The sequence below is a fragment of the Rhea pennata genome, chromosome 1 (genome assembly GCF_028389875.1).
Source record: "Rhea pennata isolate bPtePen1 chromosome 1, bPtePen1.pri, whole genome shotgun sequence".
Classification (NCBI taxonomy): Eukaryota; Metazoa; Chordata; class Aves; order Rheiformes; family Rheidae; genus Rhea; species Rhea pennata.
In genome coordinates, this window is record NC_084663.1 from 29,236,588 (window position 1) to 29,262,462 (window position 25,875).

Here is a 25,875-nt window from a genome sequence, read left to right on the forward strand (position 1 = left end):
TGACGGTTGGAGATAGTTCCAATATACTACAGATACTCCAGATATATTAGCATATATTTTCTAGAAACATATCTCTTCGGTCCTTTTTGCCAAAGTTTCTAATCATTGTACCTTCCAGGGCAGACACCTTCAACACAGAATTGTCATCTTTTCTTCTTTGATATGGCACCTTCTATTATAATATCATCTTCATTCTACCTAAATGCAATTGATCATTTCTTTATATTAGTTATGGAATTATTAAATAAATTAGTATAGATGTCAACCTAACTGGCCCCCATCTTAACAACTTCCTTCATTTCAATATGGTAAGAAAGAAAGTTTTTATCTTTATTATTTTTAAAAATTCAGATGAACAGCATAAATGAGAAAAATACACTAGCAGATAAGAGAATGCAGAAATTCGTCTGCGCTCAGTCATATGCTTTCTACTCATTTACTCACTGTGTTATTAATAGATAGAGGTTCTATTTTTGTTAAATATGCTCAAGTCATTTATTTTTTTCACTACAATGCTCAGGAGCTTTATAAGATGTTCAGGAAAGGGTTAGAATAATAGGAAAACAACACAAAAGTGTTTTTTACTGAGTTTTTATTTGTCATCATAAAGTACTAGAAAAGCAAAGGAAAGAAAGGAAGGAAGGCTTTTTAGTGAATTGTCTGCTGCCCTGAGATGCTCTCACAGCACAAATATCCATGTCATAGTATTTCCACACATGAAGCATCTTATTAACAAGAACTACAAACACAGAGCTGGCAGTCATTAAAACATTTTCAAGTTATATCTTCAAAAGCAGTTAGATTTCTTGCCCTTAATATGCTTACTAGAAAACTGTTGTGACCACCCACCCCTCCTGTAATCAGAAACCATTTGATAATTTCTATTCAAGATATACTCATAGCAAACTAAATCCTACTCGTTCTTGAGGCTACTTTGTCCTGTAACTTAAGGAACCTTTCTTCACCTCCTGTGTCTACTTCCTTTGCATATATACAGACACAACCCTTTCTCTTTTCATCTTTTGCTTGACCAGACTGAGCCAACTAACTCATTTTAGGGCCTGAGTCCTTGAACAAGAACTAATACCTTGATATAGCTTGTTACCCACCATGTGGTATGTGTCATGATCTTTTCCTCTAATAAGTTCCAGGCAGCTTATCTTTTAACAAGAGCAAGCCAAAACTGCCTGGCACTTGCCATGAGGCAGGAGTAGCCAGGCAAGAACTTAGCAGAGACCTCTTCGTGATAAACAGTAAATCTACCCAAATCTGCAGGAACTCATTCACACATCCATATCCTCTTTTAAGGTAGCCCATCCCAGAATTTATTCAATTTTAAATTTTAGGGGCTTTTTTATGCGCCTACTTGAACACATTTAAACAAGTCTTTCCTATTTTTTGAATAATGATTTTGGTCATTTCTATCATTGCTGGAAATACTTTGCATGTCCCTTTTTGACAGGCGTGTCCCATAGGTGGCTCACAGGGATTCTGTGGTTGACCTGAACATGCAAACTTGCCCCTCCTTAGTCATCTGCAACTGCTGAGTTCCCACTTCATGGCACTTATTCTTCTTAGTCCCTAAGTGCACGACTTTACACTTTGTACTACCATTTTATCCTCTTTCTATTACTCCAGTCCTCAAGGTCATCCAGCTCTTCCTGTATGATATTTTGGTGCTCCTCGGTATTGATTACTGCTCCCAGCTTTATGTCATCAGCAGATTTTATCAGCTACTGCTGCTGCTACTCTTTGTGCCAAGGTCACCAATAGAAACATTAAATATGATTGGCCTGAAGACCTAGCCTTGAGAAATTATACTAGCTATCTCTCTCTAGCAACACCATCCCCCTTTTAGCAGTCCCTGTTAGCCAGTTTTTTCTGGTTTGCCATTCTTGTATTGTGCTCCATTGTCCTCATTTAAACTGTATTTAAGGCCAGATGGATTTATCCTTTAAGATTTTGCACTTTTCCTTGCCCATAATGCTTGCTATGTTGACAAAGACAGATATCAGGTTGATCTGGCATGATCTATCATAAATAATCCCCTGTTGCCTTTTATCTTGTTTTATATTTCCCTTTAGCATTTCCTTCAAATGCTGTTTTAAAGCTTTACAGACCATTCAAATCAGACTGTCTGGTACTGAGTAGAAGAGACATATATGACTATGGGCCAACTTGGAAGTAATTATCAAAAGCAAATTCAGATAATTTCCACAGGACATAGCAGTAAAGCACATGAAGAACCACCTCACATTGTTATTAAAATAAAGCCTTAAGGACAGGACTTAGGTGTCTTATATCTTCTATAATAATCTTGCTGCCGATCTAGTGGTTAAAAGGACATCAGAACTCGTTCTTCCAGTTGCGTATTGAAAATAAATAAATTCATTTTGTTGTAGTGAAAGAGAAGCCTGTCTCTGGCTGAGAGAGGCTAACTATCTGTGGTAGGCAGGATGCAAACACTTTCTGTTCTCCTCTGTATTTCTATTTTAATGAAACCCATTTTAGGCTTCCTTGTCTCACAAGACAGCCTGGGTGCCGAAGCTGGGATTGTGGATTGCATTAGGTGCCAATAAATCCAAAATTACATTTAATTTCATATGTAAATCTATGTATATGTGTAAATATATATATATATTTCACTTTAAAAATCCAGCCTAATATGGTCTAGTTTCTAGATCACATTAGTTTCTAGATCCTATAGAAGAGTGTTTAACAGAATGAGTTTACTGTATCATTGTTTATTTTTTCCTACTTGTAATGAAGGAGAATTAGATAGGAAATTTCTCCTCAAGGTTGCAAACCTTTCAGGGCAAGTGTCAAACTCTGTGTTTGACGCCATCTTGGTTCTAATGTACTTTACAAAGCTGATTTTCTATTGCTTGTGCACAGAATACCAAGAGGTTCATCTCACCTTCATAGTATTTTACTCCATGTGTATTTTTAAGGGATTTCAAAGACACCTATTACAGTAAAACAGGTTTTAGTGTTCACAGATATTTTTCTCTGCTTTCCTATTCTTGCATCATGTACTCAGGAACGCAGGCTAATCCCTTCCCCTAGAATTAGCTGTAAAGCAGTGTATGATACTAAGGTGGTATTAATATATGCATTACGGGCTTCCTCTAGTGCATTTCTAAATTTTGCTAGGTTATTTTGGTTGCTTGGCCCTTCAGGAAAGCTCTCACCCATTGATCAAATGCAGCATTATGATCTTTTTACATGTTCTCGAAAGGAAAATCATTTTAAAACTTCAAACCTTCTTACTTTTAGACAGAGCAAAAAATAAAACTCATTAATCATGTCCTGCAGAATGTCACTATTATAAATGCTGTGGAGAGTTGCCACAGTGGCAGTAAAATATTCATATTTTCAAAAAACCAATTACAAGGTACAGTAAATCACTTAAACATGTTATTGGTGATATTCAGAAAGCAGTGAGAGTTTCTTCCTGCACACATAATTACCTGAGGCAACCACTTCTTTTCATGGCCAGTGAGGGGAAAATGATAGTTGATAGTGAAAAGAGACACTGTGTTTGCAGAGACACTTTCTGGCATAAAAAAGTCACAGTTTTTCACCCTGGACTTCAACAGGACCTGAATTCGCTCTTCACCTCAGTGGTAAGCAGAGAACAGAAGCTGCAAAGATCCTTTTTAAAATCTACCCAGTAGCATTTTGAAAATAGAATTACTTACCGTGACAACTTCTGTAGTACCCCTGACCGTTTCATCTGCACTTCCTACAGAGAACTAGACTAACAAGGCCTTTGCTAGCATTGTAAGACTTCTTTATTTCATTTTTTTTTCTGATAATGGTCCTTATTCTCACCAATATTCCTCGATTTCCACCATGAACATAAGCTTTTGAAAAGAAGTCTATGTCGTCATTCCTCATGCTCTCAACTTTTCATGTTCTAAATCCCACTCTTAAGACTTTTTCCCAGGATGCTCTCTCAAAACTTTCTTTCCCAGGATGCTGACAGGTCACTGGCTTGGTTTGGGGCAGGGCTGGATGTCATCTGTGACTCCTGTGACCACTCTATTTATATGTGAGGAAACTCTTTTTTTGGCACCTTAGCTCCTCCCTTAGGTCCTTCCCCTGTCATGCATCTACCCAGCCATTGTGTCTTATTGTAATTCAAGGTGGCAGGTTCTCTGGATTGGAGAACAGCCTTTTCCTACTGTTTCATATATTTTCTAGCTAGGAACTCAACCATGGTACGGTGAAATAACAATAGGCAAAAAACCCTACAGGCCTTATGTTTTTTAACTCATTTCTACATGAAATGGAACAATACTGGGTATGTAGCAGTGTAATTGTTGAGCAATGACTGCAGATATTTTCTTTGCCTGGACTGTGCTAATGGTTACTATGGAAATGTAAATTAAATAATTGGTGATGTGCTGGACTATAAATACACCTGTAGATGTCAGCTGCAGTGCCCACTTTTTAAAGCAGAAGAGGTTTGCATTAGATGCAAATACAAGAACTGTTGGTCTAACACAGAGCAGGAGACCTTATGTCAACATGACTGAACTGCTTTATCTAGGGACAGTGCTTCCAGACTTGAGTGAGAAGATACGTTGATTTTGTCAGAAACTAAAAAAATATTTCTCTCTTTCCTTCCTAAACATCTTTTTTTTTTTTTTTTTTTTTTTTTTTTGCTTTTTATCTTTTCTCTTTATTTTTTTTTCTGGATGGATTCCTTTCTAAAATAAAAATATTCTAAAATATCTTTCCTTTACTCCTTCACAGGACTTTTGTGGAGCTGACCTGCAAAGTTAGTAAGAGGGAGAATTATTTCTAAGCACACTTGCCTCAGTTTAATTGCTTTTGCTTGGCAGTTCTGCTAAATCAACGTCCTCTTCTACACCTTCTTCTTTTGCCATTATTAGCTTGATCTTCATAACTTTTTTCTCTTACCCTGCCAGTTCCCTCAGAAAAAATGAATACTTCAAGGTACCACTGACCTTTGGCTAAGAACAAGTATATTGTGCTTTCCAGAAGAACATATGTCACCCAGGATGCCAACAGAAAGTAACCTTTAGTTGCAACCAGGGTGATTCTCTTGCATTTACACTGACATAAATCATAAGTAATCCCACCAAAGTCAGTGAGTCAAATCTGTGTGTTGGTATATATCTGAAATGAGAATCAGATTCCACATATTTTTACCTCCATATATTCTTAAAGGCTTCCAAAGGACCCACTGCAGTACAAATTCTATGTATGGCAGCTTTAATACTTTACAGTCACAGTACTTTAAAAAGTTAAGAGGAGTTAAGCAGCTAGACAAGAGCAGGTTCTCTGAAGATCAGATACAGATTTTCTTCGCTCCGCTTTTCTAATAACTATTACAAGTAAATACTGTGAATGCTATTGGTTGTAAAAAGGTACATGACTTTGCTTTTATAGGTGAGGCACTCAAAACAGGTTGATGTTTAGCAGCACTCTGACCAGTATCCTATGGCAGAAGTTAGTGGTGTATTTATGAACATAATAGCCCTCTATACACACAGAAATATAACACATTCTGTTTGTATTGACACTATTCATATATACATATTCTGCTTTCCATATATGCTATATAAATGCTTTGTACTGGCCCACAAAACAAGTCGTATACTGGTCTATGAGACTTGAAATGTAGCCACGCATTCAATTACTTAATACTGACTACATTAGTAGAAATGAAGAATTCATACCTCTGATTTGTTAAAATGAGTAAAACAGTTTGATCAGAACTTTTCCTATTAGTGTTGCGCATCTGTGCACACACCTGTACAGACATAAGCACCCACCCACACAATTAAGCGCATGCATCCTTTGCAAGGATTTTGCTACTGATTTCAGTGAGAGCAACATTTCATCCATATGATGGTAAACTGTGATGACAAGCAGGAAATAAATTGCAGTTTTTTGTCCCTTTGACTATTTTTTCTGTGCTCTGGCCAATGCATTTCTTGGGAACATCCGCAACATAACATGCTTATGGGTCACCCTAAAGACAGCATACAGCTGACAGCATTTTACATCAGCCTGTGAGACAAATGTTTCTTCTTCCCCTCATCTTCCCCTATGGCAGAGTTTTGTCAAAGAGTCCAACACTCTCTGACTAGGTTCTTTTAGCTAGTCCACACATGGGCAGTGTTCAATATCAAAATTTACTTCTTTGAATTTATTTGATATTACACAAGATTTTTGATTTAACAGAGTGATACAGCAGTATACTAAAATCACAATACAAGCATAAATTACACTTAGCAAAATGTAGCAGCTGCAATACACCATTCAATCACAAGTGTGATTCCCATTACCGCTCTCTATAACATGCTCACCTTCATGACACCGGGCGTCCCCAGTCGCCACGAAGGAATGCGTGGATCGAAGCCAGCTCAAGCTCGTTGCTCTCTTCAAAAATCTTCTGTAAGTCGTTCAGTGTTTACACTCTATGTTGGGCTGAGCCACATACACACTTCCCCCGTGCTGGTGTGGCTAACTCAAGGAGAAACATTGACACTGGTTGATCCACTCAACTGCTAGAGCTTTTTATCTATCCAGTCCCGTCCTCTTTGTGTCAGCCTTCAGCGCAGCAGCTGTGGTCGGTCACCACATGCGTTACTCCTGAGCTTCATGGGCACGTCGCCCTTGTCCATCTCCTCTGCGCCTTCATCCGTTGTGGGGGCTTACTGGAGGGTCACAAGTATCTGCATCCAGATGACTGCATTACTGCTTAACAGGTATATCAACTTACTTTTACTGTAGTTTTTATTGTTTTTATTGTACTTCACCCCCATCAGCAGCTTTATTGCACTTGTTCTGGTGTAACTTTGTTTGACCTTTGTGTTTAAAGCATACAGAATAGTACATGAAATCGTATGTTAGGTAAACATCAGTAACTATTTCATAGCTGTGATGTGTGTTTCATAGCTTCAATTTGTGTTGAGATTTGCGGGATTGAAATGTCACTATTTCTCACTTTAAGGACTGGAGTTAGTGTCCAGATTTAATAAAATAATTCTTTAGAGGACAACTGAATTGCTATAGTGTTTTTTAATTTGGTATTCACTGACTGCTGCAGCAGAAATGATTAAAATCAGCCTTTTGAAGCAATTAAACATCAGCAAATGAACTGTAATACCTAAAATCTCCAAACATCAAACATGCATGTATTTTTAAAACATCTCACAGAATATTTATCAGCATTTCTACATAAATAAAAACTACTTCCAAAATTTGTCATTAAATGTCATTTACAGTCAGAACCTTTCATAATCATACAAATAGACATCCTTAAATCTTACCTTTTAAGTTTAAAGTACTAAGAATTTTCTCTAGGGTTTGAAAATGAAAGCCAGTGTGTCAGTAAAGTTTTTTAAGACTGCATGTAATATGAATTAGGGCTGAAATATCTGAAATCTCTGAAAATAGATATGCTCATTCTAGTTATAGTATGGAGATGCATGTAAGTTCCTGCAGGTACATTTGGATATATTTCAGTGTATCCATTTGCTGGACAGGAATTCATAGGGACGGTAATGCAGGTGATGCATAATGCCATCTGCTACAGGCAGTGAACATGGTTAAGAAACACCCTGAATTACAGTCTTAACTGTAAGTAGTCTTAATGTTCCAGGTGTTTCCTAATATACAGTGTTCCAAGTAATCCAAGAGTTTGCACATAAGTTAGGAATCAGTTAAAGTCAATATTAAATGAACTATACATTTCCAGTGACAAAAGAATACAGTCTTTGCTATAACGAACACCGATAAATTTACCTGTCACTGTTCGAGCTCTTTGAAAGAGTCAAAATGAATCTATCACAGTGACAGACTACACCTTTCCTCTTAAGTTCTGGTAATTGTGACAAAATCAGTGGAACTGAGACATAAGGGGGAAATTCAAGTTATAGCTGTGGTACAGCTGGATACAAGTGCTGTGCTGCGTGCGTGCCCTGCCCGTTCAGCTCTCGTTTGCTGGGGTGGTCCGGGAACCCCTCAGCTTGTCTCTGCATGGGTAAGACAAATCCCCTGACTGAGACAAGGACCGGCCTGTGGCCACGTGATCGACTGAGCTCCTTGTCAGCTCCACCAAATTGATGAATTTGATGAATCATGACAGGACCTCCTAGGTGGGAATTTTGGACAGTCTCTTAAATATCCCCAGGCAGCTCCTGCTGTGCTTAGACCAATTAATAGACACTATCTTATGATCTAAGCTGTACCGATTAACTCCCTGGATGGAGAGTCTGGCAATCCAAGGATTTCCTCAGGTAGTTTCTGTTGCAGAATTGACCAAACCGTATATAGATTATTTTAAATAGTCAGTAGCAACTTTTCCTGCAGATGCAGAAGTGGTCACATAGGACAATATTTTGTAGTTAGTTAAGATGGGGTTATGTTTTATATGTAAGTCAAGATACTCATGGCAATGGATCATGCACATGCTGGCATAGTCACACAGGATCATTGACCAGCTAAATCATAGGAATCCACTGAAACAGTTCAAGGAGCTAAATTTGCCCTTGCAAGGGACATTTGTAACAAAGACTCCTTGTCACCTTCTGGACAATGATTGACCATTCTGTTACGAGAGATCTGATTGCACACATGAGCCTTATGCAAAAGATTTTAGGATTAGGATTTTTAAGAAATGCCCTGTCCACGAGTGTCTATACAGCATAATATATGAATTAATCAGTACACTCTTTTCTATAAGCCCAGTAGATACTGCTTATACTTTAAGGATTTTATTCCAAAGTAAGGTGTGAACTAACCTACCGTCTGAGCTGGTACTTGTAGTACTTAAAATCACTTTTGCTTACTTTCAACCTTGTATTTTCTGTGCCATGTTTTCAGAAGATGCCACAGAGAGTCAGATCTCAATGTATCTTCTTACAAATTCTGTAATAACTTTCCATGACTAAGAATATATATGCATAAATATCTCTTGGCAAAAGGAAGGAGGAGCAGCAGTCTTCAAAGGAGTTTTAAATTCCAGTAACATTAGAGCCTTGCAGATACACTTAGAATATCAGAAGTTGTTTAAAATCAGCAAGAGGAAGCACTTTGTGAACGAATAGTGACTATGAGGCTGCAACACCAGGAAGGCACACAGCGTGACATCTTGAAGTTTACTGCACTAGTAATGAAAAATTACTTTCTAAAACCTGTATGCTTTTTCATGACACATATTTATCACGATAGTAGGTGTAGGGTGTGGAACAGCAGACTTTGGACGGAGATTGACGGAGATTACATGAGTTCCCATTTTTAAACAGAACAGAAGGGAATTCTGAACAAAGGAAGAAACGTCTTGGTTTAAGGAAGAGAGAGAAAACTCTTGTGGGGAAGTCTGAACCTGAGGTTCCAAAAGCATCGTCATAATAGCCAAAGAGGACCACTCATACACCTATCAATTCTGGGGAAATAAAGGTAAATTTGAGGAAACTTTGCAATTGTTTCAGTTTCAGACCTCTCTCTGGCAATAGTTTCTATGTTCATTTTGCTGCAGTCATAATGTTATTTTATTTACTTGAGACATGATTACTTAGTTTGTGTTGCCATTTTACACAGTAAAATTTCATTGAAGGTACAAATGATTAATCATAGAAATGCCTGCAACTTCTGATTCCTTATTTAATTTAAAAACAAACAATGATCTTCAAGAATATTTAAGTAAGGTTCTTGCCAACAGCAGAAATAAAAATATGAGAAAAAAAGGGAAGAATATAATTTTGTTAGAAAATAGCAAAGTAATTATTTGAGTGCATTCCATTATCTTCTTTCATTAACAGTGATTGTTCCCATTCAACTGGTTCACTTAACTGCCTGTTTTAATCACTCATTTTTTCAAATTTAATTTATCTAGACATAATCACGTAAATTATAAGCAGTAAATCAAGTAACAAGTAATAATGACAGATAATGCAGTTACTTTATTTTATTCTCTTTGCAATACAGTGATATGGCTTTATCAGAGAAGGAAAACAGAAACATTACCTGATTTCTCAGTGTCTGGTTATATGTGCAACAAAGCAAGAAACCCAGTCACAAATTTGGTTTCTCCTACACAAACCAATGGGGTCTGGAGGAACTGACTTCAGAATCCTGAAACATGAAGCAGAGATTAGCATTAACCAACATCTGTAGTCAAGAATCGAGGCCTGTTTGGTTACCCGAGTCATTTGTTCTAGACAAGTGCAATAATCAGTTACCCTGAACTCCTTCACCTGGGCAAGCAATAGGCTGTGCTCATCTGTGGCTCCCCACCTGCAAAACGTCTGACCGCAGGATTATTTTTCTCTCTGTGTGTGTACATACACGGGTACACACATACATAACCAGAAAAAATGTAAGAAAAAGTCCTGTGAGCATTAAGATGTTACCTGAACTTGATGTTTGTTTGTTTTACTATTTTGTCCTCAGTGGCAAAATTGTGTGGGCAATATTTTTTTAAAAAAGTAGAAGAATTTGAACATCTATAATGCCTACATTTTGTATTACATAGCAGAGTTGTACACAGTGATCCATTCACATCCATCTCTGTTTTCCAACCTCATGATGACGTACAACAGTTGCATGAGGCATAAGAATGTCACTTCTGAATAAATGTTTTTAGAAAACAAACAATGAACATAATGAAATAAAATTATTGTGACAGTGGAAAATCAAATCTGTAGTACCATCTAGAAAACAGTCCTGATAATTATCCACTTTAAGAGAACATTATATTTAACTGAAATAGCAGTCTCTTAGGCTTATCATTTAGTTTACATAGGCACAGTACATAAGAGCATGTATTTGTACAATGGAAAACGTAAGCTACAAGTTCTTAGAAAAAAATGTTTTCACTTTTCTTACTCAGAATCTAGTCAAGTATATTTGAACTTTTTCAGTAAAACTAAACATTATTAAAAAAACCTTCAGCAATGACTAATCCTGCTTTGTTTAGTGAATTTATTTTGTTCTGAATATATACTACTTTACAATTTAAAATTTACTTCTATATTTATAGTGCCATCCAGGAACAAATAAAATAGTTTTAAGTTTCTAAAAATAAGGACAAGTTTATAGTAACTTTTAATTCTTCTACATCCAGCCAGATATTCTATTTTCCTCTTTACTTCCTCAGTGTAGTCTCATAGCATATTTTTCTAAACATAAATTTTCATGTCAGTTCTGAAAAAATATCCTTATAAAGCCCCCAGATTTAAAGACTTAAGAATATTTTGCCAAAATAGGTTAAAAACCTTCTCTACCTTAGAACTCCTGACACACTTCAATAACAACAAGAAAATCAATCTGCTAGGGAGATTCCCAGAGACTTTACTCTCTGCACGTAGCAGGGAGATGTTTAATGCCTTTTAGGTTTGTAAGAAACATTCGCTTCAGCATGATATTTTTGCCCAGTTCTTAAAATCATTGAAACGCTGTGATTCTCAGTCTTGGCTACTGGGAAAAATCTGTAGCTGCCTTGATAAGGCTTTAATAACACTACTGCTCTGCTGATGAAGGAGTGGAGCGGGATTCCTGGGCCAGTGCATCCCGCCTGGCCGCTCACTCGCAGTCACCGCGCTCCTTGTTTGCAATTCTTTCCATGAGCGAAAGATGTGAATTTCAAGGTCAGCTCCAGCAAGTAAGTACAGAATCTTCAGGCAATACAACTTCTGCTCCTACCGTCTGTTACTGCCCCAGGTGCCTGATCGCTAGCTTAACTGTCAACATGCTCTCTTCTGGTCACTTCATTGAAGGCTTGTTCAATTAATATATCTCGTGCTAAGGTGCTAGTATGTGAGGAAACTCAGGGAAGGCTCTTTAAGCCAGTAATTCTTAAAAATGGTAAGTTGTCACGATAATATCATATATGCTCCTAAAAGCTGAGTTAACTAGAAAGCAGCACATCTGACTAAATACCCTATGTTTTCTTTGCACCATTCACTGAAGTAAATACGAAGTTTTTTATTTATGTCAGCAGCCTTTGGACAAGGCCTCAGCCCCAGACAATAGGTACGAGCACTGGATGAACATTCGCCATTGATCTCGCTCCAGTATGTTCCTTATAAATCTATTTGGATATCCCCTCCTTTTTCTCTTCTGTTCAAAGCCATAAAGAGAGCACTGCCCTTGACTCAGATGTTTCTTTGGTCCTCATAACAGGGCTACAGCTAAGTATTTCTCTCCACATAAAGACATTCAATGCAGACTGTCTCATTCAAACACCTAGATGAAACTCTTGCCCAAGCTCTCATCATTCCATATTTCTGTCATTACAGCATCTGTTTCTTTGAGCTTGAGAAACACAGTTTTGTGCTGCTCATGTCCACTCAGATTAGCTGCAAAGTGAATTTTAGCCTATTACCTCCCCCCATCACCTCTCTATTTTGTCACTGGTATATTCTTCTCTTCAGACTTAAGTATAGGTTAGTCATCTTCATTTTCCACTTCACCCTCTCGGCACTATTAAATTGCACTCACTGTCTTACTGGTCGCTCATCACCAACTAGCCGCTCAGTCACAGCTGCCTATTAGCTTTTACATCCAGGGTCTTTTTTCCTTATTACTCCTCATGCTTGAGAAGAGCTTCCAATAAATGTCTCCAAATCTACTTAATTATGGTCCTTCGAATCCCAGTTAAATCTTCCTACCCCGCAGTATTTATAAACACCTGACCAGAGTTGGGCCTGTTTACCACCTTCAGGTCATACAAGCCACCACTGTCTCAGGATTTCCTATGTTCTCCTTTTGTCTGTATCATATGTTGTCATTTGTTTTAAATTCGGACTGCAAACGCTCTGGGACAGACCCATTTTTGTTCTGTGTCTTCCCAGCTCTTAGGACAATGACATTCTGTCCATGACTGTGAGTTACAGTAATATAAATAAATAATAATATTGAATATGGAATCATATCAGTTGCTGCATACAATACGCATTATATCTAAAGCATTGTGTATAACTAAAAGCTTTCTTTTCACATTCCTAATTATGTCTCTCTTTTCTGTACTTTCTTTGACTTCTCTCCACAGATTTTATTTTTCATGCTTTTTTTCTCCTTTCATTTAGGTAGTTCTCCTCTTTTCCTGTCTCTGCCTTCCTACCATTATTTCCTTGTGCTTCTTTCCTCATCTGCCTCAAACTATTCTTAATTTGTGTCTCTATTGCATCCATTCTTTTTATTATCCATGCAATGCTCCCCTCTTGTCCTCCTTTTCCAACTTTTTCTCTAAGAATCAACAGCTACATTTAGATAAATGGAAATATGTGAAAGTTACCTTTAACTTTAATATAGACAAAGTTACCTTTAACTTTAATACAGACATGGACAGTCCAGACATAATTAAGCTATTTTTACAATGTCTGTTTCAACAGCGGTCTGCAGCATTGGTGCTGTCAGCTAGTTTCTGCGCCCACCTCACCAGATCAAAATGCAGACTGTCCCATGTTGCAGCTTTTTGTCTCCAACGAGTCAAGTATGGAAAAGCAAGAACCGTTGCGTGCTGGCAAGTAAGCTATAAAGCAGATTTTTGAAGGGGGGAACCAATTGCTTCAAACCTATTTCTTCGTGCAGGTGTGAAGTGTGTTACAGTGGTATTACAAGAGGTTCAGAACTGCATTTGTACATGAATTAGTCTATTTAGATGGCAGTAATATACTTCCTGAAACCCATTCCTTCCCCCTCTATCCTCCTAGTTTTGCATCAAGTGAAATCTATTTATGTCAGAAGAAGTAAACTAAGTAGAACTAGTTAGAAAACTTTCTATCTGTAAAAAATGTACTTTTTTCTATCAGAGAGATGATTTCTCTGCACAGTCTTTTTAACAATAAACTAGAAGCTTCCACTGTTTTGCCAAAACAGAGTTTAGATGATCATAGGATACTTCTTTCTGCCAAAAATGCTCAGAACTCAATACATTTCAGACATTTTAAATTTCATTTAATTAAAAACACCATTTCTATGGAAAAAGCTGATTCAACAGACTTTCTTTAAATCTAATAATAGTGTAAAGCTAGCAGATCAGATGAAGAAGCAAGCTAAATGATGTTTTTTTCTTACTCACGGATTTTTCTTTCAATTCTATCTGAATTCTATGCCATAATTTGTAATCACAGTTAAAATATGTGATCAGTAGGACCGTTGTAATGCATAATTTTGAAAGAAACAAACCTCATACATTAAATAGAGCTAGTTAATCATGTTTTGTCTGTCAAAAATCCCTGACTGACTCTGCCTCATCAGGCATTTTTCTTGAGGAGGTAAAGTTCATGTGATAGCCCATCCACCAGTCAGTCATTTGCTAATCCCCTCCCCACAACAGCTTTTTTAGCCCATTGATCAAATTCATAGAAAGACAGAGGTCTCAAAGCTTTAGCTAGGGCATGGGTGGAGGATAGAAAATCCGGTGAGTGCTTCCCTTGAGGGGAAGGTAATCATAACTCCGTCTCTATTTCAAAAAGCAGAACGTATTCGTATCTGTAGTGTGTGTGCAGCTCTGGACTTAGGCCACTTGTGCAGCCAGTCTGGTAGGGGCCAGGAAGGACTTACTGGCTTGGAGATAGATACCAAGGGTTGAGAGACTGGTGCTGGAGTATGGGAAGTAGCTAAGAGCGTGGTAGTGGAAGAGCATTTAATGGACACAACAAAATAAATCTGTAGAAAATCAAGAAAATCAAGAAAATCTGCTGCTCACAGAACGGCTTTTCTTTCTGTAATACCATCTACACTGGTCAGTAGGTGGCTTGAGCCCTAACAGATGACTGCTGGTAACTCACACCATGGTGGTTTAAAACATTGTCCACCTCAGCTGCTTTTTTCCTCATTTCTATTGAATGCTGTTGCTCCCATAGCAAAGATTTCTTTATATAGGGAAAGCTGTTCCTGACCTGATCCTGGTCACATGCCAGTCGAACAGCTTAAATTGCCTCCGAAAGGATATTGAAACACTGGATAGTAAACTGGACCAAATAAAGCAAGCTGGCAGCTTCTGCCAATTCTGCCGGTGTGATAAAAACCTCCAGCAGAAAGCTGTTCCCCTCCTCCGGAGGATCATCACATCCTGAACCACTGCAATTCTTTGCTCAGTGACCATGAACCAGAGCCTTTAGACCGTATCTGTCACAACAAAAATTGTTCTGTAGTCAAAGTCTTTGTTCCACCAGTCACTGCATATTTTGCCATGGTTGTATTCTTGTATAAAATAGTACCAAATAAAAAAAGAGAAGGGACATGAAATGTATGAGACAGGATTCTCAGTGCATCTCTGCTGTGTTAAACAGAACTATGATTATAGTAGCAAATGGAATCATAAGAACATAATCCAGTCTATGGTCACCATCATAATCATGTTGCCTCTTCTTTGGTTGCTCTGCTTGATGTTGATTCGGAAAGTGGATGAACTGGATCCTTTAGCTTCATTGTAAACTTTGCAAAGTGATTTTAATTTCTATTAAATCAATTAATATAGCTGTAACACTCTTTCCATGGAAAGAGTTCTAGTGCATACCCTAATATCTTATGGGGTGCCAGAGAGCTCTTAGTGCCACCAAGAGCCACCAGAAGACATCTCTGCTTTCTTCGACCCTTGAGGTGCCAGCTCTCTGTCTTGCTGTGCAGCTCCTTCTGCTCCCTTCTGGATCTAGCAGAGGGGGTGCAGAGGAACTGGGCGCTGGTGAGAATGTTCCAGGGTCCTAGTTGACAGATTTGCCATGTTTTTGGGTAAGTGTTTTGTCATTATGTAGCTACCTTAGAGCACCTGCCTCCAAGCAGGTTAAGGCAAATACAACTCCATATAATTTCCAAGGCAAATTACCTGAAGAAAAGGAACAACACCTACTGCATTATTTGATCTGATGTGAAAGCACTAATGTGAAAGCTCTTGAATGCTATAAAGGCTTTCACAACATTTTAAAGAACCGCAGCTCTGCAAAACAGGTTTAGAAAACTTTTTTCCACAAAATAAAGACTTTCCATCCACAGCATGCTGACAGTTTAAGTGAGCTTCCTCTCATGGAAGTTTATTGTCAGTGGCACTAACTACTGCTGATCAACCAACCCAAATGCACAACACGTTTCTTGTCCTAAGTAGCAGCCACATAAAAGTTTGGCTCTTTCATGAATTTTTATGGTAAACAAACAAACAAAAAAACCAGAATGACTGTATCTGTTTTATATCGTGTTTCAGTAAAATCCAATATACCAAAAAACGTAAGCAATATCCACTGATGGATATTAATTAATATCCAGAGTTAATTTAAAGGGAGTTAATTTTTTTCCATATTATTTAAAATAAAATTACTTTGGAGAAAATAAATTACTGATCAAATAACACTTTCTGTCACTCCAATGAGAATTAAAAACTACCTTAATCTCTACTCCATTTGTTGCAAAGATGAAAATATTGCCCTTTAAACCTCTTGGTTCTTTTGTAGTCTCTGAGTGAATATCTGCATGACAACGTACCTTATTCTTGATGCTTTATCTCAAGCCATGACGGCTCCTTCTTTCAGCACTGGGCATCTCTTATTCTGTCTTGTGTCCTCCGCTCTGCTACAAGTCCAAGGCTGCAACACTCCTGCCCTGCAGTGATAAGGTTGCAGCCACGAATGTCCATCCTCCTACCATGGCCCAACAGCCAACACAGCAGCGCAGCTTGATCCTGCCACACTCAAGATGTGCACACAGAAACCCTTGAGGGTCTTTCCAAAATCATGCAGCAAATGCACAACAGCGAAGGGAAGGGAAGGGAAGGGAAGGGAAGGGAAGGGAAGGGAAGGGAAGGGAAGGGAAGGGAAGGGAAGGGAAGGGAATTATTTGTAGGTGCTATATTTTTTGTCTTTGATCATTGCAATAAGTAATACCATGATATTTTGATTACACTCTGTACCACAGGACATCAAATCATTTAATGCACATGAATAGCTGATGAAGAAATGATGAAGAAAGTGTGTATTCAAAGAGGAAGAGAACCCACTTTTCCTAACTGAAAGCCTATATCACATGCTTCAGACACAAAAAATGTGTCACACTATTCCTACTTTTAGTTACTGTGGCAAAAAGCTGAAGCTTTGAGTATAATCTACCACTCATCAAGAAAAAAAAAATCAGTCACCCCAGATGACTGGGGGAGTAAAATTTTGCAAAGCAGGCTTTAATCTTGAGGCAATCCCTTTTTCTCTTTTGACTACTCCATGTCGTCCTAGTTTATGTTGCCCCAGGCCTCTAGCCCATCTGGCCTATAGGTGAATCTATCACTGCCATCTGTCATTTGTGACAATTTTTAAAAAGTTGTGGTGTATATATAGAAAAACAGACTTAAGCATATTCTAGCTGATCCTTTCTTACTGAGTTTGGAGAATCGAGAATAACTTTATTATGGACTCTTTCCTGCTTTATGTAAAGAATAAAGGGAAAGAAATCAGAAATATTAATTTTCTTGTTCTGCAGAGACACATCCTTAAGTATAGTAAATTAATTGTTAAAACACCAGCTTGGAATATGAAACAAAAGTAGCACTTGCAGTATTTAATTAGTTATTTTCTTGGATTGACCTTGTCACCAGTAGGAACTCTTATTTGGTGTTTGCACAATTTTACTTTTTCTCTTGTGTATTTTTCTGCTAGGAGTCTTTTCCAGACATCAATGAGGAGTGACTTAAAATGCATAAATCTAAAATAAAAAAGAAGAAAAGCTGCCACTTTGGTCCCCAGGCTCCTCACTTGATATTCTCTAGCCCCTCTAAGCTGGCCATCAATGCCACTAGCATTGAAAGTGAGAAGCACGATGTTGCTGATGCTAGCACCTCTGTGTCAGTTGCTGTAATATCCAGTGCCTTTGGGACCAGAAAATTTCTCCAAGCAGCAAACCATTAATGCCAGTGTTAAGTGTCCTCCTCCAAAAGCCATTGACAGAAAAAGGGAATGTTCTTAAGCTCAATAAAAATAAAATATGTGTTATGAAAAAATCCAATAATCACAAGAATACAAAGGTACAACAATACAACTTAACCCTTTTGGCATAAAACTAATGTACAATGCTTCATCTGTGTGTGTGTAATTTCAAAGCACTAATAAAAAGAGCACATGTGAGCTTCTGTTTATATACACTCTCCAAAATATATAAATGCATAGTCTGAAAATTATGTACGAATGAATGTTTTAAGGAGATTTCTAAGTTTCATGGTCTTGACTGAGATGGCCATAGCTTCTCTTTTAGCATATTGGTAATGTAACTCAACATCTTGTTCAGAATCAAAACCAATATAAAAAATAGAAAAATAAGGAAACATTAACCAATTTTTTCTGAGATTAAAAAGTCACTTATTTTGGAACCAAAGGCCAGACCACTTTTTATTTTACATAATACAAGCATGATTCATCCTAGTTAGAGCTGGTTTAAAATCCTATAACATTTTAATAAACACATGAAATAAGTTTAACACTCCGAAGCACAGTTAAAAGCGTGGAAGTTTGGCTGAGAATTCCAAACAATAAACTTGCCCCAAGCATTCATCTACAAAGTGAATACTTAAATGCTATACTGCCTCACGTCCCAAAATACTGGTGCTATAAACTGCTTCTTTGATAAGAACCAGCCTATGGTGTCCTTCTATCATAATCCTCTTCATTTTCAAAATCATCACAACCTACCAAAATACTCTGGAAAAATTTGGCTTGAGGGCAGAACAGATATGCTGATATCTTTAGAATACCTGCACTTATTCTGAAGTTAGCATAGTCTCAGGTCCTTTCACAAGAAAAGCTTCAGGATCGAGGGGTGGAAGAGGTCTCTAAGAGGATCCTCCCACTGCGGGTGAGAAGCTCTACCCTGCTTCTCTGAGATATAAGTGTACTTGCTGCATGCTGGTGCACAGCAGCTCCGTACGTCATGCTTCACTGACCAGGGGAAAGTGTGATTTTGAAACTGCTTGTTAAAAAAAAATTGCAAACTTGCATCTAGGTTCCTCTGGCAGTAGGAGAGGCTTACTGCTGTCCTAAACTGCTCATGAGTCTGAACCTTCTCTTAAATCAATTAGCAGCCGTTTCAGTTATTTTAAACATTGATATAAATTAAATTGAATTTGTTTTTAACTACAGCCAGTGCTACAGACAAAAAGTTGATAAGCACAGTATAAAACCTAGGTTGAATAACATTGATTCCTTGCTCCCACTCTCAGTCTTCTTTCAGAAAATAAGACTCAAACCTTGGGTACTGTACCAAAAATAGCATTTACAAAGACGGTATATTAAGAAAGCCTTTGTAAGAATATAATTATGATTTATTTAAAAAGGTTTGCTTTGATCTTGAATACTGAATAATAATAATGCATTTACAAACACAGGCATTTGTCATTAATGAAATGTATATATTAGAAATTAATGAAGAGTGTGATTATATAATGTAATATGAAGTTACAAAAAGACATTACTTGAGGGATAAATATTAAATTAAACTGAGAGATAAGTTGCATGATGAAGTTTAAATTAAAGCACCTAAGCAAAGACAATTAAAATACGTCATGAACTGAACACGATTTTAAGCAAATTTAAAAAGAATATTTATTCTAGAAATTTTTTTTGTTGGTGCTGATAATCTAATATGAGATTCCTTGTAAAGAGCTGTTAGGGAAAAAAATCATAACGCTAACATGAAACTTGTGGATCCAAATTCTACTTTCTAAATAAAGCTACTGGAAATACATCTTTTTCCTCCACAAACTGTCTTTAAACTGTTCATTTTTACGAGGAAATTTTCGTTTGGAAGTGCTGCAATTTTCTTCTTCGAGGTTGCGTGTATGTTCCTTTCAGCAGTTAGAATAGACCATTACTGGAGGCAAGAAACAAGTCTTGATAACCTCCTAGCCTGATCCTTTGCTGAAAGGCGATATTATCTGCGCTTTATCAGTGCCCACCAGCGTATAGGATAGCCTTAGGAAGTGTGGAATGAACAGGGACGTATTTCTTGCTGATGCTCCATCCATATCCTACGACCTGCCGGCAAAGCTGCCCCTGCAGCTGCCTGTGACGTGTCCCTTGCTTCTGTATCTTTGAAACGATGATTATGTATGGCTAATGGGATATAGCTGAACTAAAAACCTCATGAAGAAACCTCTCACAGAGAGTGCGAGAACGAAGACAAAACTCAGATATGAGTCTGAAATCTGCAGTTTGGGCCCATCTCTACTTGTCTTATGTACTCAAGAAATTTTGGATGATTGGAAAGCAACGGATGTGTAAAATTTTATGATCAATAACAAATTAGGGGAAAAGACTCCTAAGTGGTAATAATCACAATACTGAAATCTGTAAGAAAGAAAAGTTAACGATTATACATATGACATGGATAAACTGTTGCTCATGATAACAATTTACTTTTCCAAAATGTTTTTATAAGCAGAAATTCTCCTCTTTTAAAATTATCTAAAACTTTCAAACTCAGCTATTAGCCACCAACTAGTTTGTAAGCCAGTTGCCTTAGGGAATCTGAAATATCCGTGCTGCTCTGATAAATCAGGCAATAAGCACAGGAATGACAGACCTGATGGAAGCCATCATGATTAGCCTCATCTAAATTTTTTTGTTTATAACAGCCATTTCATGAAAATACTCCTATCTGCCTGCAGCATAGCTAAGAGCTAGAGTGAAAAAAAATCTGTTTTTCTCCTTATATACAACCAAACTAACTCAAGAATTTTTGCACATAACAGATATGGAGAAATGAAACTCAAAATATTATATCAACAATGTCACATTCTCAGTTTCCAAAAGTTATTTTAAATCCAACTTCTGCACACACACAAAAAATATCTGTTGTACAGCATTTAGGGGGCTTACGTCATCCTTTTAAACTACATCCCAGTAGCTGCTATTTGTTTCTAATCTATCAATAGCTGGATAGCTCAGTTATTGCAGCGCCAAGTAATGACAACAAACATTCACAAGGACCTTGTGTTTTTCCATTTGGGTACCTCAGGCGAGACCACTAACAAAATTGGTGGGTGGGAGGTAGACAAGAGGAGACTTCTGAAGATAACTTCCTAAATCATCATCAGATGTGGCAGGCAATGCATGTTAGCCATTCGAGTCCTATGCATCCTCATGGATTTGCAATCATCATGAGGAATCAGCAAGAGACCACAGTGATCTTTGTAAGGACCCTGCCTGCTTGGCAGGAGCGCCAGGACTTCTGACCTTCTTGCAGTCCACTTTTTCCTCATCTACAGCTCACAGCAGCACAGCTCTAAGATAGGCCTACTACTAAGGCACATCACCTCCCTCAAAAGTCCTGCTTTCACCCCCTTCTCCAGAACATCCTTAGTCCTAAAACACTCCCATTTCCTAACTCCTTGACCTCCTGTAATCCATCAAATAGTAACTGTATCTGTTCTGTATTTGCATTGAGCCACATCCAAATCCTTGACCTTCTGCTCTGATATCCAGAAGATACCTTCACACACATTTAATAATTCCCTTCCAATTATTTACATATAATTAGCTTTTCAACACCACTAGCTAAGACTGATTTTTTGTTTTTTTTTTTTTCCTGAGGCCATATCTCTCACATGGCTGTAGTCGGCTTTTTGTCAGATGTACTTTATCATACTACTCCCTTCTATCCAAAACTTTTTGGCTAAAGTGATGTCCATTCTGACTGTTCTAAATATTTCAGCTGCAGTTGAACTCAGTTCATTAATTTAGGAACAATATGCTTAGACGGATACTTTATGCTTGTGTTTGTTCACACCTCTGTATCTGTGTGATCGATTTCCAGCCTTACTGAGTCTAACAAAATAGAGAAAAGGAGTAAAGAGAAAGGATTAGATTCTCTTCCCTGAGTGAAAAGCTGAACACTCCTCCCCAGCCAAGTCCTACATCTGTATCTGTGACCTCAGCCCTCCAAAAGCTCTAGGCTCCTGTTCAATTCTTTTTTTCCATAAAACACCTTCTACCAGTTCCTAACTTTAGCTTTGGTTTCAAGATGTCATATTTTAAATGCTGGGAGATACTCCATTCATTGTCTTACAAAATTCAATAGCTGGAAGTTGCATTTTTATATGACCAAAGTTTCTATCTATTAATAATATTTCAAAAGAGCTTTTGCATAGATTCTTATTTTAGGAAGACTGAAAACTCCTAACCATTCACAAAAAATATATGAAGCATTTCCTTGAATATGAAAGATGACTCATTTTTAAACATTGTTTTGTTCTGTAACGTGATTTGGGAAGTAATCAGCCAACACAAATGTATACTGACTGTCACAGTCTAGTTTCTGCTGAAGTGACTTTCAATGAATTTGAATAATCCTGGTTCCTGCTGAAGCCAAATGGAGCTTCAAGTGTACAAATTCTTGAAAAATCAGGCCACATCAAAGTACAAGATTCATTTTTTCTTTGCTTGATGCTTTAATTCATACAGGGTACAGCAACATTTTTAAACATACATGGTAGTTTTTCTAGTGATAACTTCCCTGATCACAGTATTTACTTATCTTCTCTGTCAACCACTGACTAGATCTGACCTGGCAGTACAAGAGTTGCAAGTAATAGTAACACGTGGTAATCTTCGGCATCTGTGAAAAACAGTTTTCACAGATGTGAAAGTGTAAAAATATTTGTTAAATAATGTAAAGAATTCTTGAATATTACGTACAGGACAACCTTTTACCAAAAAAAGTTTAACTCTAGGACTGAACACTACAATTATTTATAATAAATACAAAGCTGGAATGTATTAGGGCATGTCCAGGGCTTCTGGAATTGTCTTGCAATCCCACATGGGAAATGATAGAATAAACTAACTAATACTCATCTTTAATAATATGTTACTGGAAATTTTCTATCCTAGCTTCTTTTCTTGATATATTGTACTGCTGTCATGGTAGCACGTGGGAAAAAAAATCTCTTGTCAAATATATCTTGCAATCTTTTATTCAAATTTAGAGCAAAATACTATAACATCTGAAGAGGCTGGTGTGAAACATATTTCAGCTTGTTTACTCTTCTAATGAACTAAACTTTCAAATGTTATTTACTTGAAGATGGAGATATCATGACTGATGTTTCAGATTGGGTGTAGAATCTCAAATGTCTCCTGCTGCTATGGTTCAGCTTCTAGTGACAGTGACATTCGCTTGACAAATATGAACTCTGGACACCACTGCAGTATACAAAAAGCCTGTGGAAAGCCAAGGAAACTTGCTACCCCAAAAGCTGCACCTGTGACTTTGTAAGGTACAGAAAAGGAATTAGGAGAACTTAGTGCTGATGGGTACAGAGGAACCAAAAATTAGCAACTGTTATTTAGCAAAAAAAAAAAAAAAAAAAAGAGAGAGAGAGAGAGAGAGAGAGAAAGAGAGAGAGAGAGAGAGAGAGTTTTGTTCTGTGCCCATTGGATGACAGAAGAAGTTATGACAGCAGGAAGAGAAACTGTCAAAGGAGCACCAATGTGTAATGAGAGAAGACATTTCAGAAAATAGAATATGGCTCCATTTCTGCTTGTCAGGATTCACTGAGGTTGAATAGCTCTGAATTTCACTGCTTAAAATGGACACTGTACACTGATGACTAGTAGCAACCAGCAGTTCTCCAAACCACAAATCAGCACGTGAAAGGAATGCATATGCAGGCACTTGCAGAATATGCTGTGTCTAGTTGCACAAGCCCACTTTCTCGTGGTGATTAATGTGATTATCAGGCATTTACCCTTACTTGCACTTTGGCCCATCTATGGTGGCAAATGTTAATTATTGAAACCTGATTTCTTCCATTTTTATAGCATGTGCTGAAAAAGGAAACAGTGCTTCCTTTCTTTCATCTGCAAAATTGATGTGTCCCTGTCCCCTGGAGTAAATTTATTACTGGGCCAATAGGAAAACATGAAAAGAAATACATGGAATGCTTCTTAAATCTAAGGCGCTATATATGATTACATATTTCAGAAAAATGTCATTTCAGCTAAATATAGTGTAAATATAGTTTAGTTTTGAATTGTGTCTTTGAGGAAATCAAGAAAATAAATGTTTTATCTCTACAAGCCTTTGAAAGACCTGTTTCCAGTGGGATCAGAGGCAGAGATTCTTGGAACTCCAAACTGAATGTCTACAAGCAAATGTTTAAGACACTTTCTTCTGGAAGGAAACTTCTGAGACTGATTGGTTACATGATGTCAATGTACTGAATGACTTTTTACAGATATAACACAAAACGTGTGCTTTAAATGCACTGATACAAGACAGTTCCTTTCCCAAATTTAGCATACAGATCTGAAAAAACAGTTGCCTTACCTAGCCTGAGTTGTGCTACAGTAACTACTGAGAGATAAAGAGGAAAATTTGTGTTGTTTTTCATGCTGATTGAGCTCTAAGATCAACTTTGTATCTTGTCTCCCCTATGAGTGAGCACAAAGGAAGGCTGCAAGGAGACTCTCCTCCTTTGACTTGTATTAGTACTGTACCTAGAGGCATATGTAACATACCAAAGTCAGCTTTAACCTAATTAGTTCAGTGCTGCCACAAACCTTTTGAAAGGGCTCTACAAACCTACATGGGAATGTGGACTCAGCAGCTAAAGCTGGTTAAGTACCTCAGCATGGTTAAAAGACATACTGAAATCTTACTGAATCCCAAGGTAGCTATTTTCCATCTCATGGAGAGAAAAATGCAGAGGTGGACCAAGCACTCACTCTGGGGAGTCCAAAGACTTTGTCTTTCTACCAAGAAACAAAGAAAATGTGGACTTGCAGATTGAAAAGTTGGAGTGAGTTTTGGCTAGCCATCATCAGCATTTCATCAGCGATACCCGAACATAAGGCAAACAACTGTTCAGTTTGGGGAAGGAATACATGTAAGAATCTGTTTTGGATTTGGAATCAAGGAATAAGCAAGAGAGGGCCCAAGGAAGACAGTTAGCCATGAATAATAAACCAGAAGGGACTGAAAGTTCAGAAAAGAATTGTTTGGTCAAAAGATACCTTCTTACAAATCTACATCTGCCCAGAAAAACCTTCAAATCTTCATGGACTAGGTCCTAGCAAGACACTCCAAGATGATAAAGAAGTTGTGGTATGTGACTTCCACCTCTCCAAGGGTTTGAGTTGTCTGTGATCCAAGGCCCAGCTCTGACGTAGCTCAGTTGAATAACCTTGGCTCAAGCTGCTGAGGAAACTGAGACAGTGAGAAAACACTGAGACCATATGTAGAGCAGAGCCAGGCTAGATAAAGAAGGTAAAACTGTGTACGTAGGAACATTAAGATAGTAGCAGTGAGAGCTCAAGAAAGAAAGTTCAGAAGGAAAAACCTCAACACTGAATAGTATAAAATCTTAAAAGATAAAACAGGGAGTTGGAAAGCAGCAACTCACTACCATTAAGGACACACTTGAGGGAGCAGTGAAGGTCAGCTCTTCCCCATGTCATTGATGACTACTGGCTGGGAAAGGCTCTGTGGTGAGCTCACTAATGCTTATCTGACTAGCTTGTTAATCACCGCTATCTTTCATTTGTGTTAGCTGCTAAATAACTCCTTTATACTTTTATATAACCTATTTTATAAGTGTATCCTATATATAATATAAATATCTATATATAAGTGTATCCTACTTGCAGAGTCTAATTTGCATATGATAAAAGGTGCCTAAACAGAGTGACCTGAAAAATCACAACTGACACAAAGAAAATGAGTAATAAAAAAAAACTTAGGATAAGGAATAGGCACAACTGAAAACAAAGTAAATAAAACATGACCCTGAATAAGAGATGGATGCGTGCCCACAATCTATTTAGCAAAAGCTACCAAGAGATATATTGTTGTGGTTCCCTGCTGTGCAAGTTCCCTGCAATACATGGTAGTTATTTAAAAGTAAGTATGCACCATCAG